The sequence below is a fragment of the Balaenoptera musculus genome, chromosome 2 (genome assembly GCF_009873245.2).
Source record: "Balaenoptera musculus isolate JJ_BM4_2016_0621 chromosome 2, mBalMus1.pri.v3, whole genome shotgun sequence".
Taxonomy (NCBI): domain Eukaryota; kingdom Metazoa; phylum Chordata; class Mammalia; order Artiodactyla; family Balaenopteridae; genus Balaenoptera; species Balaenoptera musculus.
The window spans coordinates 51756450-51776462 of record NC_045786.1 but is presented as its reverse complement, the minus strand read 5'-3'; positions in this window follow the sequence as shown (position 1 = coordinate 51776462).

Genomic DNA, 20013 nt, shown 5'->3' with positions numbered 1-20013 from the left:
CCCCTCCCTCCAACCTCAGGGTCCAGGCACTTCAGGGCTATGTCTGTTAGTGGAATCTGTCTTGGGAACACCTGAACCCTTAAAGTGAACTCCTCAGGGTACTAGTTCTTAGCTATCTAAGAGATCTAAATCTTGACATATAGGAATGAATGGTGGAATTTTAGGCATCACTAGTGGGTGGGCAGCTAAGGACGCTGACAAGGCCTCCCTTGGGCAAACCATGGGCTTCAGGACATACACATACACCTAGAAATGACCTACGTGGAAACTTCCCCCACTCCAAAGAGCCTGAGCAGAGAGCTGGGAGTCTTGGAGTTCAGTCTCCATTCTGCCACAGGTGCCTAGGGGACCTGGCTGATCCCCAGCCACTCTCTGGTGTCAGATCTTTCTTCTGCACAATGTAGTGGATCACCTCTTTGGCAGTAAACACCCTGAGAGCCAGATCCTGGGTTCTAAATCCCATTCCCATGCCAAGGACCCATGGTTTTCTGGGAGACTGACTGGTCCTAGGTCTGGGGCAGGAACAGAATAAGGTGGGCCTGGGACATCTTGTGCCAGAAAGAAAGAAGTGCTCAAAGGTTTCTGGGACAACTGGAGCATTAAAGAGCATAATGACTATAATTGAGCACAAAGAACAATACATACAAATCCATGGCTCATTGTGATCATCAAAAAAAGAAAAGAAAAAGACAAAGAATGAAAAAAAAGGAAAGAAAGGAAGAAAGAAAGAGAAAGAGAGAGAGAAGCCCATTTCCCACCATTGTAGGTAAGCATGACATCTTTTTAGAAGTACTTGTTCATCCCAGGGGGTGAGGGAAGCTCTTCTTCACAGAAGAATGTCAATGTGGAAAGAAGGAGAGAATCAGAAGCCACTGATCTGCAGCCCTCAGTGAGGGACTGATTCAGGCCAGGACCATCATGGAGGATAAAACCCCAGGTTCCTGGGGGCTGGGATATTCACAGGGCATGAAGCATCACCCTTCGGATAACTTGGCAATTGCAAGAGTTAGAAAAGCCCTTTGGGGAGAGATCTAGCACTCTTTCTGCCCCAGCCTTCCAGGCCCCTCTCTTGGTCTCAGGAGTGGAGGGCAGTGAGTCTGGTCACTCATATGGCCAGGGGTGGGAGTGGGCAGGAGCAATCCAGGTCATTGGGACCGGATCCCTGAGAGACACCTTCCTCTGAGCAGAGATGCTTCTCTCGGGGGCACCGGGCAGGTCCCTGGCGGTCTGACTCTGTCCTCGGGGTCGGGTTGGGAGGTGGCCTTGGGGCGGCCTCTGGGCCTCTCGGTCTCCTCACCTGGAACAACATCCCTGTCAACTCTGGAGAGCTTATGAAATAAACACACTTCAGAAATCTGTCTCTATTTTCCCCCAGCATTTCTTTGTCTTGCGTGAGGTCCAAGATAACCCAAACACCGCTTAGCAGCTGGTGGCTCTGTGACATTCAGCACTGCCCACGGAAGACTTTCTGATGGCCGGTGGGAGTGAGGTCCCCCCAAGTCCTGGTGCTAAGTGACAAAAACAAGTTGGATAAGCACATGTGCTAAGAAACCATTCACACATACACACACAAGCACACACCCCACTCTGGGTGCTAAGCATTTGTATGCTAAGCATAGAAGAACAGGAAGGATGAAGCCTACTCAGCTACTGCTGGTGGGGAGGGAGCAGGGGGTGGTGGTGTGGTAGTGGTGGTGGTGGTGGTTGTGTGTGTGTGTGCTTGCCTGTTTGGTCTGTGGCAGAATGGAGACTGAACTCCAAGACTCCCAGCTCTCTGCTCAGGCTCTTTGGAGTGGGGGAAGTTTCCACGTAGGTCATTTCTAGGTGTATGTGTATGTCCTGAAGCCCATGGTTTGCCCAAGGGAGGCCTTGTCAGCGTCCTTAGCTGCCCACCCACTAGTGATGCCTAAAATTCCACCATTCATTCCTATATGTCAAGATTTAGATCTCTTAGATAGCTAAGAACTAGTACCCTGAGGAGTTCACTTTAAGGGTTCAGGTGTTCCCAAGACAGATTCCACTAACAGACATAGCCCTGAAGTGCCTGGACCCTGAGGTTGGAGGGAGGGGCCACCCTGACTGGAGAAGGACCTACACCGACTTTGGAGACTGTCTAGGTCTGGGCACTACCTCACAAATGTGTGTCACAATCTGGCAGCCCCAGCCCCCTGCATACCCACTGCTCTAGGGAAAAAATACATCACTCCCTGCACCCTCCAAGACCTCCATGGGGCTCCTGCAGCTACATACAGAACCCCAGCTTTTATGGCCACAATACATTGAACTCATGATGGTCAATGAAGAAATCCATGTGTTCCCCTTTCTCTTGTAACCCCCATAGCCTCCAGGGCCCAACAAGGGACAAATGGAAATGTTATTCTTTGACAGAGTTGAAAGGGAGTGAGTGAAAACATCAAGCCAACCAAGAATGTCAGTAGGTGGAGTGTGCACGGGGGTGGGGGTGGGGGCATGGCTCAAGCTGGCTTCTGTTTTGAGGAGTAAGCCCTAAAAGACATCAAAGGGACTACCGCCTTCGAGCTGGGCTCACCCCACTGCAGAGGTACCCTTCCCACCTGTCCCCCATGGGATCCAAATATCTTTTGGCCAAGAAGTTTCTACCTCATTAACAAAATAAGGATAAGGGTTGTTTTCAATACACAGGGAGCTATTTCTGTTTGTGGCAGAATAGTACTTCAACATATTGAGGTATTTCTGTTTGGGTATTTTTTGGTACTTTTTGCAATCCCATCACTTAGTCCATTCAGACAGGTGTGGCTGGTGGGGAGGCATATGAAGACACCAGGATGTCAGATGTCTGTCCTGATCAGGCCCCATCACATTCCCGTTCAGGAAGCCATGGAGCTGCCTCGGTGTTGCTGTGTCCCCTTCCACACCCACTAGTGCAATTGTGATGACCTGGTTTACACAGCACATCATACCCATGGGCCACTTGACCCCCAGCTCTCCTCAGTCGCAGGCAGGCTTGTTACTATCAGCTCAACTCACAGAGAAGAAAAATGAGGCTCAGAGAGCCCTGGGGACTTGTCTAAGGTACAATGGCCGAGAGCAGCTTCTCCTGAACCCACATTCCTTCCACACCTTGATCCCTTCGCCCAGCCCCTGCACTGCTGCCCAGATCCCTGATCACATCACCTCTCGTTCTTGACCTTCAACACCTCTCAACTGGCCCAGAATGAACTCAGGTCGTCCGGGCAGCGCAGTCCTTCCCACTCCATCTCCTCTCTCCTGAGAGCATTCCTATTCACTCTGCCTGCTGCCAGCCAAGACAGCTGCTCGCTACTCCCCAGATGCCCAGGCCTTGGTCTCTGCCCCCACAATCATTGCCCACAGTCACTGTTCAGGAGATGTTGGCCCTAGGGGTTCAGAGGAATGAGAGTGAGAGTGAGCTCTTCCTGGAAGAGGTGAACAGGTGACTTTACCTCAATAAATCGATTAAGAAATAATTCAACCTGAAGGGCACAGCTTGCCATTTGATCACCTGTCAGGCTGTGCCAGTCGATAACCATCTTTTGTACAGATACCGTGGATCGAGGAGGCTGCAGGTGAGAGCAAAGAAGGAAAGAATTACACTCACAAAGGAGCCCAGGTTAAATGCTGAGCCCCTGGGCCTGGTTCTATCTCCCAGGCTCCTGGGAAATTACCTTGTCATTTTGATTTGCTTAAAGGAACCCCAAGAAAGTCCATCTCTGAGGAAAAATTCTGTCGGGACCTTCAAGGCCAGATTCCAGAAACATCCAGGCTAGAGCGTCCCCTTTCAGCCTGGCCCACCTGGCAACTCCCTGCTCTCTGCGCGTCTCTGACACCTTGGCATCTGGAGGTCCCAGGGCAGGCCAGGCCTGAGTGGGCAGCCCCTCCCCATGCCCAACAAGGCTGCCTGGGATCCTACAGTTTGCCCCCTCCCACCTCTCAGCCTGAGCATCAGGGAATTAGAAACACACAGCTGAGGGGCCCTGGCAGAAAGGGGGGGTGTCAGAGGTAGCCGGCAGCTGTGGCCGGGTCAGACCCAGGCCCTGGGATGCTGGGGTCCTGCCAAGCTCTGAACCCTAATGCAGGAGCTTAGGGCTGGGGAAGAGGAGGGTCAGAGGTCAGGGAGAGAAATGTCAATGAGCACAGAGACTTTTTCAAGAGCAAATGGAGACCGTTTCATGAATAAATGAAGAATTGCTGCTGGCCAACCACGGCTTGCCCTGGTGCTGGGGAGGGACAGGCAGGGGTGGGCTGGCCTGGCCTGCTTCCATAACTGGGCCCAGGAGGGCCAGCCAAGGGCATCTACATATACACTTCAAAGAGAACCTGCCCACGCCTCGTTGTTAAGCCATCTATTCCTTTGAACAAGTCTTTAGGTTTGTATGTTTTAGTCACAGGAAGCAGCTGTGATAGCCTCTCCTGGCCAGAGCTCGACCTGAGGAAATAGCCCTGGGCAGCATTTACAAATCTCTCTGTGTAACCCATGCCACTCACACCACAGGCCATGTCCCCTCCAGTCCCCACAGCACCACTCAGAGTGGACCAGGCCTGTCTCTCAGGTCAAAGTTAGATGTGGGCAGGGTAATGAGGAATGGGCCAGGACGCAGGCCAGGCAGGGGTTCCAGAGCCCACATTTGCCACCATTCTTATTGACCACTGGTACCACTGGCCCGATTGTCCTCCTCCACACTGAACATGGAAGTGGCCTTCTTGTGGATGCCTGGGGTCAGGGTTTAATAGATGTGTCTGGTTTGGGGTCTGATCTGGGCTACATAGCAATGAATCCCTGAATGAAACCCCGCCCCACATAGGAAAAGAACTCACCTCACACCTGGTTTGTGTAGACAAGCATAGGTGATGTCTGTCTCCCAGGAAGGGCGGTCTTTTATGAAGATACTGAGGCCACAGGGGTGAGTGACTTGCCCAAGGTCAGACCAGGGCCCCAACCCCCTGTGAAGTCCAGGGTTAGTTCCTGCAGGAAAGCAGGCACTTAAGGCGGTGTTCTGATTCCTCCAGCCCAATCCTTGCTCTTCCAGGGCCAAGCACCACATTTCCATGAACAGTGCAGTATTATTCCTGCAAACATTTTTTTTTTAAATTAAACATTTTTGAATTGCCACTAGTTGCACACTGGTACAAAATTCAGAATGCGCAAAAAGGCATATGGTAAAAATCTTCTTCCCTACCCCTGCTTCCAGCTACTCTTCTCTGGAGACTACCATTTTCTCGGGTATCTTTCTAGAGATAGTTTTATTTAGTTGAGCAAATACATCTATAAAGATTCCTTTGATCATTTTTAGCCTGTAGAACAGCATACTATATATATAGATTTGTACCTTCCTTTTTTTCATTTAACGTACTATGGAGGTTATTCTTTGTGCTTATTTGAGCTACCTCTTTCGTTTTAATGGTTGCACTGCATTTCGTTGTAGGAGTCCACATTGCTGTTTGAATAACTCTGGGGTACCTCTCATGTGGTATTTGACGTGGCCCTGAATAGTTATACTATAATTTATTAATTTATTAACCAGTTAACACTATTAAGGGACATGTAGCTTGTGAAGCCAGCTCAGGCTGCCATAACAAAATGCCACAGACTGGGTGGCTTAAACAACAGACACTTATTTTCTCACAGTTCTGGAGGCTAAAAGCCTGAGATCAAGGTGCCCTCAGGGTTGGTTTCTTATGAGAGCTCTCTTCCTGGCTTCCAGACAGCTGCCTTCTTGCTGGGTCTTCTTCACATGGCAGAGAGAGTAAGCAAGCTCTACATCTCTTTCTCTTCTTTTTTTTTTTTTTTAAACATCTTTATTAGAGTATAATTGCTTTACATTGGTGTGTCAGTTTCTGCTTTATAACAAAGTGAATCAGTTATACATATACATATGTCCCCATATCTCATCCCTCTTGCATCTCCCTCCCTCCCACCCTCCCTATCCCACCCCTCTAGGTGGTCACAAAGCACCGAGCTGATCTCCATGTGCTATGTGGCTCCTTCCCACTAGCTATCTATTTTACGTTTGGTAGTGTATATATGTCCATGCCACTCTCTCACTTTGTCTCAGCTTACCCTTCCCCCTCCCCGTATCCTCAAGTCCATTCTCTAGTAGGTCTGCATCTTTATTCCCATCTTGCCCCTAGGTTCTTCTGACCATTTTCTTTTTTCTTTTTTAGATTCCGTATATATGTATTAGCATACGGTATTTGTTTTTCTCTTTCTGACTTACTTCACTCTGTATGACAGTCTCTAGGTCCATCCACCTCACTACAAATACCTCACTTTCATTCCTTTTTATGGCTGAGTAATATTCCATTGTATATATGTGCCACATCTTCTTTATCCATTCATCTGTCAATGGACACTTAAGTTGCTTCCATGTCCTGGCTATTGTAAATAGAACTGCAATGAACATTTTGGTACATGACTCTTTTTGAATTATGGTTTTCTCAGGGTATATGCCCAGTAGTGGGATTGCTGGGTCGTATGGTAGTTCTATTTTTAGATTTTAAGGAACCTCCATACTGTTCTCCATAGTGGCTGTATCAATTTACATTCCCACCAACAGTGCAAGAGGGTTCCCTTTTCTCCACACCCTCTCCAGCATTTATTGTTTGTAGATTTTTTGATGTTGGCCATTCTGACCGGTATGAGATGATATCTCATTGTAGTTTTGATTTGCATTTCTCTAATGATTAAGGATGTGGAGCATTCTTTCCTGTGTTTGTTGGCAATCTGTATATCTTCTTTGGAGAAATGTCTATTTAGGTCTTCTGCCCATTTTTGGATTAGGTTGTTTGTTTTTTTGATATTGAGCTGCATGAGTTGCTTGTAAATTTTGGAGATTAATCCTTTGTCAGTTGCTTCATTTGCAAATATTTTCTCACATTCTGAGTGTTGTCTTTTCGTCTTGTTTATGGTTTCCTTTGCTGTGCAAAAGCTTTTAAGTTCCATTAGGTCCCATTTGTTTATTTTTGTTTTTATTGCTATTTCCCTAGGAGGTGGGTCAAAAATGACCTTGCTGTGATTTGTGTCATAGAGTGTTCTGCCTATGTTTTCCTCTAAGAGTTTGATGGTGTCTGGCTTTACATTTAGGTCCTTAATCCATTTTGAGTTTATTTTTGTGTATGGTGTTAGGGAGTGTTCTAATTTCATTCTTTTACATGTAGCTGTCCAGTTTTCCCAGCACCACTTATTGAAGAGGCTGTCTTTTCTCCACTGTATATGCTTGCCTCCTTGATCAAAGATAAGGTCACCATATGTGCGTGGGTTTATCTCTGGGCTTTCTATCCTGTTCCATCGATCTATATTTCTGTTTTTGTGCCAGTACCATACTGTCTTGATTACTGTAGCTTTGTAGTATAGTCAGAAGTCAGAGAGCCTGATTCCTCCAGCTCCGTTTTTCTTTCTCAAGATTGCTTTGGCTATTCAGGATCTTTTGTGTTTCCATACAAATTGTGAAATTTTTTGTTCTAGTTCTGTGAAAAATGCCAGTGGTTGTTTGACAGGGATTGCATTGAATCTGTAGATTGCTTTGGGTAGTAGAGTCATTTTCACAATGTTGATTCTTCCAATCCAAGAACATGGTATATCTCTCCATCTGTTTGTATCATCTTTAATTTCTTTCATCAGTGTCTTATAATTTTCTGCATACAGGTCTTTTGTCTCCTTAGGTAGGTTTATTCCTAGATATTTTACTCTTTCTGTTGCAATGGCAAATGGGAGTGTTTTCTTAATTTCACTTTCAGATTTTTCATCATTAGTGTAGAGGAATGCAAGAGATTTCTGTGCATTAATTTTGTATCCTGCTACTTTACCAAATTCGTTGATTAACTCTAGTAGTTTTCTGGTAGCATCTTTAGGATTCTCTATGTATAGTATCATGTCATCTGCAAACAGTGACAGTTTTACTTCTTCTTTTCCAATTTGGCTTCCTTTTATTTCTTTTTCTTCTCTGATTGCTGTGGCTAAAACTTCCAAAACTATGTTGAATAATAGTGGTGAGAGTGGGCAACCTTGTCTTGTTCCTGATCTTAGTGGAAATGGTTTCAGTTTTTCACCATTGAGGATGATGTTGGCTGTGGGTTTGTCATATACGGCCTTTATTATGTTGAGGAAAGTTCCCTCTACGCCTACTTTCCAGAGGGTTTTTATCATAAATTGGTGCTGAATTTTGTCTAAAGCTTTCTCTGCATCTATTGAGACGATAATATGGTTTTTCTCCTTCAGTTTGTTAATATGGTGTATCACATTGATTTATTTGCATATATTGAAGAATCCTTGCATTCCTTGGATAAACCTCACTTGATCATAATGTATGATCCTTTTAATGTGCTGTTGGATTCTGTTTGCTAGTATTTTGTTGAGGATTTTTGCATCTATGTTCATCAGTGATATTGGCCTGTAGTTTTCTGTCTTTGTGACATTTTTGTCTGGTTTTGGTATCAGAGTGATGGTGGCCTCATAGAATGAGTTTGTCTTTTCTTCTTAAAAGGACACTAGTCCTATGATGAGGGTCTCACCCTTATGACCTCTTTTAACCATAATTACTTCCTTAAAGGCCCCATCTCCTCATACAGTCACAATGGGGGTTAGAATTTTAACATAAGAATTTTGGGGGGAACACAATTCAGTATGTAACATCTCATTTCCATTTTTGCCTATTGTTAAATAAAAAACAAAGCCAAGGATTTGGTGACCAAGGATTTAGCACCTTTCAACCAGAAGCTCATTCTGGCCATGGAGACAAAGCAGGACCTGGTTGCTTGGCTCTCTGGTCTGACCTTCACTTGACACACTTGCTGCCTTGGGGCTGACTGGCCCTTGTCCAGCTCTGCTGGGACATCAAACAGTGTAACTTTGTATGTCTAATTAATAGCCACAGATGTAGCGTGTCTTGGATGTGTTTCTTGTTATTTCTGCTGAACAGTTAGTTGGCCTCTCCAGAAATTGTCTCCAAGATTTTTGTGCTTAAAAACTCATTTGTTGAAACGGAAACAGAAATGATGTTTTAATGATCATGTTAAATGAAACCGTAATCTTGACCTTATTATCGGCCTCTTTTTTAAATGAGCTGCTTATGCAAGCATTCTTTCCCCGCTGTACATACACATCAACAACTTCCAAACACTCTTTGAACCAATATACTATTTTGTCACCTTGCCAATTCCCTTGCTGGAGGGTTAATAAACTTCATCATAAGCTCAAGAGAAATTTGTGTTAAGAAATTTTGCTTCAACACAATTACTAATAACCCTGCAACATCATCAGTCATACATCATTTTACACAAATGTAAATTTACTCTAGGATACATTCCCAGAAGTGTGTGTAATGGTTGGTGGTTTGGCATCTAGCATCCTTTTCACCTTCCTTTTAGTGTTCCTTCAAAGGCTGGAAGGTGAACAAATAAATTTCCTGCTTCCCTTGCAGCTAGAGTTCTAGACGTGAACTGGGTTCTGCCCAGTGGTGTGCTGGTAAATATTTAACAACCAGCTCTCCAACTGAAAAAAATAGTGCACCCTGGCTTGTAGTGTCTACTGATTTCCCTGGTATAAATACTCACACCACGGTCAATTTCAGGATATTTACATGATGTCACTGAATGTGGAGCTGGCTCCAGCACATGCCCAGTTCTGCCAGTTAGTTGCATGTCACTATGATTTGAGGTCAAGAGCATCCTCCTGCTGCATTTGGCTGTTCCTGCAGGCAAGCAAAGTTGTGGTAGTTGTTTCTCCTGCAGTGGCATTCCAGTGTCCATTCAGTTCCTTTGTGTAGTTGAGAGGCAGGTGTAGCGGCAGCAGCAGTGATCCCCTGACCTCCACCTGGCTGGTGGGGCTGAGGCAGCTGGTCCCCAGACATTGTTCTGGGCGTCAATCCAATAGGCCTTGTCCACATCTTCTCCTCTAGTCCTCTCAGTAAAATCGAAAGCTCCTAATTTCCTGTCTAAACCCCTTTTTGCTTAAAATTGTTAGAGTGGTTTCTGTTTCCTGTAACTAGATCCTGGCTGATATAAATTGGAATCTGAACAATTTTTTTCTTAAAGCAGATATACATTTTTCTCAGGCCTGTTCCCTAATCTGTCTGTGCAGAAGGATTTTAATGAGTTGTGAGGTCCTGGAGGACAAAAATGATTACATTGGCCCTTATTAAGCTTGGTAAATCCAGTAACTCTGGAGGGAAGCATCTGAATACACTGAGAAGGACAAGACCCACTTCTAGAGTTTGTGAGATTCTGCCCTCTCACAGCATCTTCTTCCAAGCCCTGCTGAGGCTGTCTGCACTCCTGAGGCAGAGGCTAAGCTGTTGGATGCAGTACCACTTGGGGACAAGCTAGATTTTCTTAGCTTCTTATAACCAGACACAAGTCAAGAGAATGAGTAATTTAATTGTTACTCTAAATGCACTTTGAGGCTGACTTGACTTTGGGGTCTCTCTCTTGATTCACCCTCAAGCAGGATTCGTCTTTGGGGAGCAAACTACTCCTGAGGTGATGTGGAGAAAGAGGGAGGTATGTACAGATGATCCTGGCAGCCTAGTGAGGAGGCCTGATGCAAATACCTCCTGAGAAAGGGACCTGTATCAGCTCTGGGCACCTTAGTGTGCATGAATTTCCAGGTTTTTTCTAGGCTGACAGTAGTCACTGGGCTGAGGACAGTTTCCTGGGAGCATGGCTGGGGTGAACCTGTCAGCAGGAAGGTGGTAGGGGGTCGACCCATGGCACTATTAAGAGAGGCCAGTCTAGATGGGGTCCCATGGGTGGGGAGCTGGGCCCTGAACCAAAGTAGCTGAGAACTGGGGTCTAGCAGACCTTGCTTTTAAGCTCTGTCCCCTCTGACTAGCCCTTGGACAAGCCACTCACCTCTCTGGGCCTCTTTCCTCATTTGTAAAATACGCATTATAATCTCTAACCTCATAAGATTCTCCTGAGAACTGACTAAAATAAAAACTACAAAGCATTAGGGGAACAGAAAGTATAGGTGGTGAACCAAGGACAGGGTGTTGGGAGCCGTCTTCCTGGGTTTGGGCAATAAAAGGGTGCAGTCTGTAGAGAAATGAACAATAGTGAAATCTGCCAAGTCAGACTGCTGTTTTGTGTTGTTGTTTTTTTTAATCACTTTGTGTGATAAAATACTCTACTCCTCTTGGGAAAATATTTTGTTGGTCTAAATTTTAAACAGTTGCTAGGGTTACTGTGAGTATATATATATATATATATATATATATATATGCTACAGAGTAGCATGATTTTATTTCTTATCCTTTAATAAACTTTGTATTCTACATGAAAGTTAATTTGGAGGATTCCCATGTATACAGTTGGCCCAGAAATGTGCTGTCCAAAGTAAGTTGTCAGAGATCAGAAGCCATTTGGGACATGACTCATGTCTCTAACCCTGGGGTACTGTGAATTCCTTCATTTAAACTGCAGATTTAACAAAATGACAATAGTACAGTGATTGGAAAGATGAAGATCCAGAATTTGATTTACTTCAATTCTGCCATTCTATGTGACCACTGAAATTTTTATTTGCTTTTAAAATTTAAAGCAGTATAACAGCACAAACTGCAAGGTGAGTGCAATTTTTAGTTCATATACAAAATATTTTACTAAATTCGAATAACATCTTTAATATTGGAACATATTCTTTTAAAATTATTAATTGGAAACTAATAGGGTTCCACAAGTCAGGAGTTTGGAAGTTGCCACTCTGTCCTAACAAGTAAAAAGCTGAGCAAACTGAAAAGTCAACAACTCTTCTTGGATTTGTAAGAGAGGGGAAGACATAAGGCCAACTGCTGCCCCCAAGATTGGAGAGACAGAGGTGAACACATGGAGCCACAGCTTCCCAGGGCAGAGACTCACGGCCAGAAACCACCATGTCCAGCGCCAGGGTAGAAAATCTGAGCTGTAACTGATGAATTGCTGGAGGCCCAGTGTGGACAAGTCTGAGAATTAATAACTCCAGCAGACCCATCATACAGGGGCCCCCATGGTACTGAGATTGACCTCCAGGAGTTGACCAGGTTCTCACAGTAAGTATCAGAGGAAAAAAAACCCCTCATACTTCTGACAAGGGGAGGGGGAAAGGAACCATTCTGAAATATGCCCAGAGCATTGTGTTCTTCTTAACAAAACCTGCCCTCAGGGGAAACTAGTTAACCAGAGGCTAGCCTGCTGGGGGTATTATCAGAGCCTAACTGACCCAGGGGAAGGGAAATACCCAACTCCAGTCCACTTCAGCCATCCTGTCCCACCAAAAGGGGGAGAAAAAAACCTGAGAAACACTTGTGAAGTTCACAGTCCAGAGGCACAGGCCCACTAAAAAGCCGAGATCTGATCATAAGACTTAGAACACTTCCCCTCCCCCAACACCTCACCACCACGTTACTAAGGCCTGTTTACAGCAGTTCCTTTTACCCAATACATCATGCCCAGCTATCAAGAAAAATTACAAGGCATACTAAAAGACAAAAAATACAATTTGGAGAGACAGAGCAAACATCAGAACCAGACATTACAGGGGTGTTGGAATAATCAGACAAGGAATTTAAAACAACTATGAATAATATACTAAGAGCTCCAATGGATAAAGTAGACAGTACGCAAAAACAAATGAGCAATGTAAGCAGAGGGATGGAAATACTAAGGAAAGACAAAAAGGAAGTGCTGGAGATCAAAAACACTATAGCAGACTGCCTTTGAAGGGCTTACTAGTAGACTGCATGACTGAGGGAAGAACCTCTGAACTCTAGAATATATCAGTAGAAACCTTGAAACCTGAAAAGCAAAGAGAACAAAGACTAAAAAAAATGAAAACAGAATATCCAAACACTGTGGGACAACTACACAAGATGTAACATACATGTGATGAGAATACCAGAAGGAGAAGCAAGAGAGAAAGGAAAGGAAGAAATATTTGAAATAATAATGACTGAGAATTTCCCCAAATGAATGTCAGACATCAAACCACAGATCCAGGAAGTTCAGAGAACACCAAGCAGGATAAATGTCAAAAAACCCAACCAACCAAACAAAAAAACTACACCTACGGCATATCATTTTCAAACTACAGAAAATCAAAGATAAAGAATAAAATTCTAAAAGAAGTCAGAGGAAAAAAAAAACCCAACATACCTATAGAGGAACAAAGATAAGAATTATATCCAACTTCTCCTCAGAAACCATGTAAGTAAGAAGAGAGTGAGTGAAATATTTAAAGTATTAAGGGGAAAATATTCTACAGCCTAGAATTCTGTACTCTGCATAATGATCCTTCAAAACTGAAGGACAAATAAAGAGTGAAGGAGAATGTTTGACTTTCTTAGATAGACAAAATTTGAGGGAATTTGTTGCCATTAGACCAGCCTTATAAGAAATGTATAAGAATTTCTTAAGAGAAGAAAAATTATATAGGTTAGAAACTCAGAGCTACATAAAGCAGGGAAGAGCATTGAAGAAGAAGTAAGTGAAGGTAAAATAAAAATTTTTATTTTTCTTATTTTTAATTGATTTAACAGATAACAGTTTGTTCAAGATAATAATACCAACAATATGTTCGATTATGTATACTTGAGTATGTTATATATTTGTATTATAAATATAAAAATTATAAATTTTTTAATTAAAAAATTTAAATTATAAAAATATTATTTATGTAAGCTTATACATAAGTTCAATGAATGACAGCAATGATACAAGGGACAGGAAAAAGGAACTAAGATTGTTATTAGGAGGTACTGACTACCTGTGAAGTGGTATAGTGTTATTTTAAAATGGACTTGGAATAGCTGTAAATGTATATTGCAAATTTAGGGTAAACACTTTAAAAAGCAAAAAAATAAGAAAAGAAGTATAACTGATAAATAAAATAAAATCATATAAAATATTCAGTTAAAACCACAAAAAGCAGAAAAAGAGTTAAAACCACAAAAGGCAGACAAAAATACAAACAAAGAATAAAGACTACAAACAGAAAGTGTAACAAATATGGTAGATATTTATCCAACTTTATCAATAATCACCTTGAATGTCAATGGTCTAAATGTACCAATTAAAAGACAGAGATTGTAAGAGTGGATCAAAAAACAAGACCCAACTTTATGTTGTCTAACGAAGCCCACTTTAAATGTAAAAACTCTTTAAGGTAAAAAGTAAATGAATGGAAAAAATACACCATGCCAACACTAATCAAAAGATAGCAGGAGTAGTTATATTAATTAGAGACAGAGAATACTTCAAATGAAGGAAAATTATAAGGAAGAAAGAAGGGCGTTACATGATAATAAAGGGATCAGTTCTCCAAGAAAACAACAATTCTTAATGTGTATGCTCCTAACCACAGAACATCAAACCATGTGAGACAAAAACTAATAGCACTGCAAGGAGAAATAGATGATTCCACTATGGTAGTTGGAACATCCCTCTATCAGATAAGGACAGATCCAGCAGGCAGAAAATCAGGAAGGACATAGTTGAACTCAGCAACCAACTGAATATAATCAACCAACTGAATATAATCAACCATCAATCAACTGAATATAATCAATGTCTGTATGCTCACTTTGTCCAACAACAACAGAATACACATTCTTCTCAAGTTCACATGGAACATTCACCAAGGCAGACCACATTCTGGTATAATAAAACACATCTTAACACATTTGAAAGTAGAAATCATGCAATGTCTGCTCTTAGACTACAATTGAATTAAACTAGAAATCAATAACTGAAAAATAACTGGAAACTCCTAAAATATTTGAAGATTAAATGATATACTCCTAAATATCACATGGGTCAGATAAGAAATCTCAAGAGAAATTTAAAAATTGTTTTGAACTAAATGAAAATGAAAACAGAACTTATCAAAATTTGTGGGATACAGCAAAAGCAGTGCTCGGAGGGAAATTTATAGCATTGAATGCTTATACAAGAAAAGAAGAAAGATCTAAAATCAATAGTCTAAGTTTTCATCTTAAGAAACTAGGAAGAGTAAACTAAATCTAATCAGAAGAAAAGAACTAATAAGAACTAGAGCAGAAATCTATGAAACTGAAAACAGGAAATTAATAGAAAAAATAAATGAAATCAAAATCTGGTTCTTTGAAATGATCAATAAAATTGATGTGTCTAGCCAGGTTAATTAAGAAAAAAATAGAAGGGACTACTAATAAATGAAAGAGTGGACATCACTACAAGTCCTATGGACATTAAAAGGATAATAAAGGAATACTTTGAACAACTCTATGCCTGTAAATTTGGTATAAGAACTTAGATGAAATGCACCAATTTCTTGAAAGACATAATTCGCCAAAACTCACACAAGAAGAAATAGATAAGCTGAATAGGCATAGGCATACCTATTAGAGAAAATGAATCAATAATTAATAATCTTCTAAAACAGAAAGCAAGTGGCCTGAGTTCACTGATGAAGTCAACCAAACATGTAAGGAAGAAATTACATCAATTCTCTATAATCTCTTTCAGAGGATGGAAGCAGAGGAAATACTTCCTAGTTCATTCTATGAGACCAGCATTACCCTAAAACCAAGCCCATCAAGCACAAGAAAGAAAACTACAGACCAATATGTCTCATGAATAGAGATACAAAAATCTTCAACAAAATATTAGCAAATTAACCCAACAATGTATAAAAAGAATTATACAGCATGACCAAGTGGGATTTATCCCAGGTATGCAAGGCTGGTTCAGTATTAAAAAAATCAGTTAACGTAATCATGCCAACAGGTTAAAAAGGAAAATTACTTGACCATATCAGTAAGTGCAGAAAAAGCATTTGATAAAATTTCCATTCATGATAAAAACTCTCAGTAAACATGAATAGAAGGGAACTTCCTCACCTTGATAAAAAAAATCTACAAAAACCCCACAGTAACATTATACTTAATGGTGAGAAACTAGAATCTTTCCCACTAAGATCAGGAACGAGGCAAGGAAGTCCCCTCTCACCACACTTTTCCTTTTTTAAAAAAAAATTTATTGAAATATAGTTGATTTACAATGTTGTGTTATTTCTGCTGTACAGCAAAGTGATTCAGATGTGTATATATATATATATATATATATATATATATATATATATTCTTCATTTTTTAATATTCTTTTCCATTATGGTTTAATCACAGAATATTGAATATAGTTCCCTATGCTATATAGTAGGACCTTGTTGTTTATCCATTTTATCAATATATAATAGTTTGTATCTGCTAACCCCAAACTAGCACTACATCCCTCCCCCAACCCCATCCCACTTGGCAACCACAAGTCTGTTCTCTATGTCTGTGAGTCTGTTTCTGTTTCATAAAAGTTCATTTGTGTCATATTTTAGATTTCACATGTAAGTTACATCATATGGTATTTGTCTTTCTCTTTCTGACTTATTTCACTTAGTATGATAATCTCTAGGTCCATCCATGTTGCCACAAATGGCATTATTTTGTTCTTTTTTATGGTTGAGTAGTATTCCATTGTATATATGTAACACATCTTCTTTATCTATTCATCTGTCTATGGACATTTACGTTGCTTCCATGCCTTGGCTATTGTGAATAGTACTGCTATGAATATTGGGGTGCATGTATCTTTTTAAATCATATTTTTGTCCAGGTATATGCCCAGGAGTGGGATTGCTAGGTCATATGGCAACTCTATTTTTAGCTTTTTGAGGAATCTCCATGCTTTTCTCCCACAGAGGCTGCACCAACTTACATTCCCACCAATAGCATAGGAGGGTTTCCTTTTCTTCACATCCTCTCCCGCATTTGTTATTTGTAGACTTCTTAATGATGGCCATTCTGACTGGTGTGAGGTGGTATCACACTGTAGTTTTGATTTGCATTTCTCTAATAAACAGTGATGTTGAGTATCTTTTCATGTGCCTGTTGCCCATCTGTATGTCTTCTTTGGAGAATGTCTATTTAGTTCTTCTGCCCATTTTTCAAGTAGGTTGTTTGTTTTTTTTTCGCTGAGTTGCAAGAGCTGTTTGTATACTTTGGAAGTTAAGCGCTTGTCAGTCACATCATTTGCAAATATTTTCTCCCAGTCTGTAGGTGGTCTTTTAGTTTTGTTTATGGTTTCCTTTGCTGTTGCAAAAGCTTGTAACTTGATTAGACCTCAGTTTTGTTTATTTTTGCTTTTGTTTCTATTGCCTTGGGAGACTGACCTAAGAAAACATTGGTACAATTTATGTCAGAGAATGTTTTGCCTATGTTCTCTTCTAGGTGTTTTATGGTGTCATGTCTTACGTTTAAGTCTTTAATCCATTTTGAGTTTATTTTTGTATATGGTGTGAGGGTGTGTTCTAACTTCATTGGTTTACATGTGGCTGTCCAACTTTCCCAACACCCTTTGCTGAAGAGACTGTCTTTTTCCCATTGTATATTCTTGCCTCCTTTGTCGAAGATTAATTGACTGTAGGTGTGTTCACCACACTTTTTCAACATCATATTGGAAGTACTAGCTAATGCAACAACACAAGAAAAGGAAATAAAATGTATACAGTTTGGGAAGGAAGAAATAATACCAAAGAACAAATCAAGAAAATTAAATATTACAGAAATTTTAGTAGTTGCCCAAGTTTTATCTTTTTCAGACGTTTTGGGTTTTTTAACTCACATACCATAAAGTTCACCATTTAAAAAATTTATTTATTTATTTATTTATTTTTGGCTGCGTTGTGTATTTGTTGCTGCACATGGGCTTTCTCTAGTTGCTGTGAGTGGGGGATACTCTTCATGGTGGTGCACAGGCTTCTCATTGTAGTGGCTTCTCTTGTTGCAGAGCATGGGCTCTAGGTGCGTGGGCTTCAGTAGTTGTGGCTCGTGGGCTCTAGAGTGCAGGCTCAGTAGTTGTGGCACACGGGCTTAGCTGCTCTGCAGGATGTGGGATCTTCCCAGACCAGGGCTCAAACCCATGTCCCCTGCATTGGCAGGCAGATTCTTAACCACTGCACCACCAGGGAAGCCCAAGTTCAGCATTTTGAAGTATAAAATTCAGTGATAATGTATTGACAAGTTTGTATAACCATCACCGTTATCTAATTCTAGAACATTTTTATTACTGGAAAAATAAACTGCATATCATTAGCAGTCACTTCTCATTCCCCCCCTCTCCCGAGTCCCTGAAAACCATTAATCTATGTGTCTATGGTTTTGCCTATTTGGGGCATTTTATATAAATAGAATCATATAATATGTGACTTTTTCTGTCTGACTTCTTTCACTTACCAAAATATATTCAAGATCGATCCATGTTGTAGCATTTAACAGTACTTTCCTCCTTTTTATGGCTGGATAATTTTCCACCTATGGATATAACACACTTTGTTTATCCATTCATTAATTGGTGGATATTTGGTTGTTTCTACGTTTTGGCTATTATGGCTATTATGAATAATGCTGCTGTAAAGATTCATGCACAAGATTTTGTATGAACATATGTTTTTAATTCTTGGATATATACCTAGGAGTGGGATTTTTGGATCATATGGTAACTTTATGTTTAACTTACTGAGGAACCACCAAACAGTTTTCCAAAGTGGTTGAATATTTTTACATTCCCACCAGCAGTGTATAAGTGTTCCCATTTTTTCACATCATTGTCAATACTTATTGTCTGCCTTTTAAAAAATTATTATAGTAATTCTACTGTTTATGAAGTGGAATCTCATTGTGGTTTTGATTTTCATTTCCCTAATCATTAATCATGTTTAGCATCTTTTTGTACATCTTTTCATACAAATGCTCATTGGTCATCTTCTTTGGAGAAATGTCTATTAAATACTTTGCCCATTTTAAAATCAAGTTATTTGCATTATTACTGAGTTTTTAGAATTCTTTATATATTCTAGAAGTGAATCTCTTATCAGACATATGATCTGCAAATATTTTTCCCATTCTTTGTGCTGTCTTTTCGCTTTCTTTTGAAACACAAAAGTGTTTAATTTTTACGATGACCAATTGATTTATTTTTTCTTTTATTGCTTGTGGTATCATATCTAAGAAATCACTGCCTAATGCAAGATCAAGAAGATTTATGCCTATGTTTGCTTCTAAGAATATTTCAGTTATATCTTTCACATTTGGGTCTTTGATCCATTTTGAGTTAATTTTTTATATGGTGGGAGTTAGGGGTCCAATTTCATTCTTCTGTTGGTGCATATCTAGTTGTTCCAACATCATTTTTTGGAAAAGACTATCCTTTCCCCTATCGACTTCTCTTGGCACCTTTGGTGAAAATCAATTGACCAGAGATGTAGCTATCTGATATTTTATTTCTGTTTGTCCTTCCTTTCTTATTTTGAAAAATTTAAAATAATTTCTTATTTCAAAAAATTTAAGTTGCAAACCTTGACTCTTCCCTCTTGTTTTAGTTAGATATTCCTAACAAGCCACCGGGTGGTCTCACTCACTACCTCTGGTGGGGCTGTTGGTCTGGCACCTTGGTTCTCCTCCATATGCCTCTCCAGCAGACTGGCTTGGGTTTCCTCACAAGCACCTGTGTTCCAAAGGAATGAGAGTGGAAGCTGCAAGGTCTCTTGAGTTCTAGCTTTGAGTCAGACAGCATCACTGTACCACACTGTATTGGTCAAAGCAAGTCACAAGTTGGCCCAGAGCAGAAGGGTGAGGAAATAGATTATAACTTTTGATGGAAGAACTGCAAAGAATCTTTAAAAATCTGCCATTTTAAATTCACAACAATCTCTAAACACACCAGTGTATATCTCTTAAGAAAAAGAAAATTCTCCTGGATTACACATGGATTACACAAGATTGTGAAGTAAGTCTTTACAGAGGAGGGAAAATTTGATAGAGACCTGAATGAAGTGAAGGGATGCAGCATGGGGAAGAATATTTAAAGCAGGAAGAAAAGCATGTGCAAAGGCCTGAGGCAGAAAAGTGTTTTGTGTGTTTGAAGAACAGCACAGAGAAAAGTGTGATGGGAGAGAAGGTGGGGCTGTTGTGAACGTCAGGTGGGATAAAATATGTCAATATGTTATATTATGGGATGATA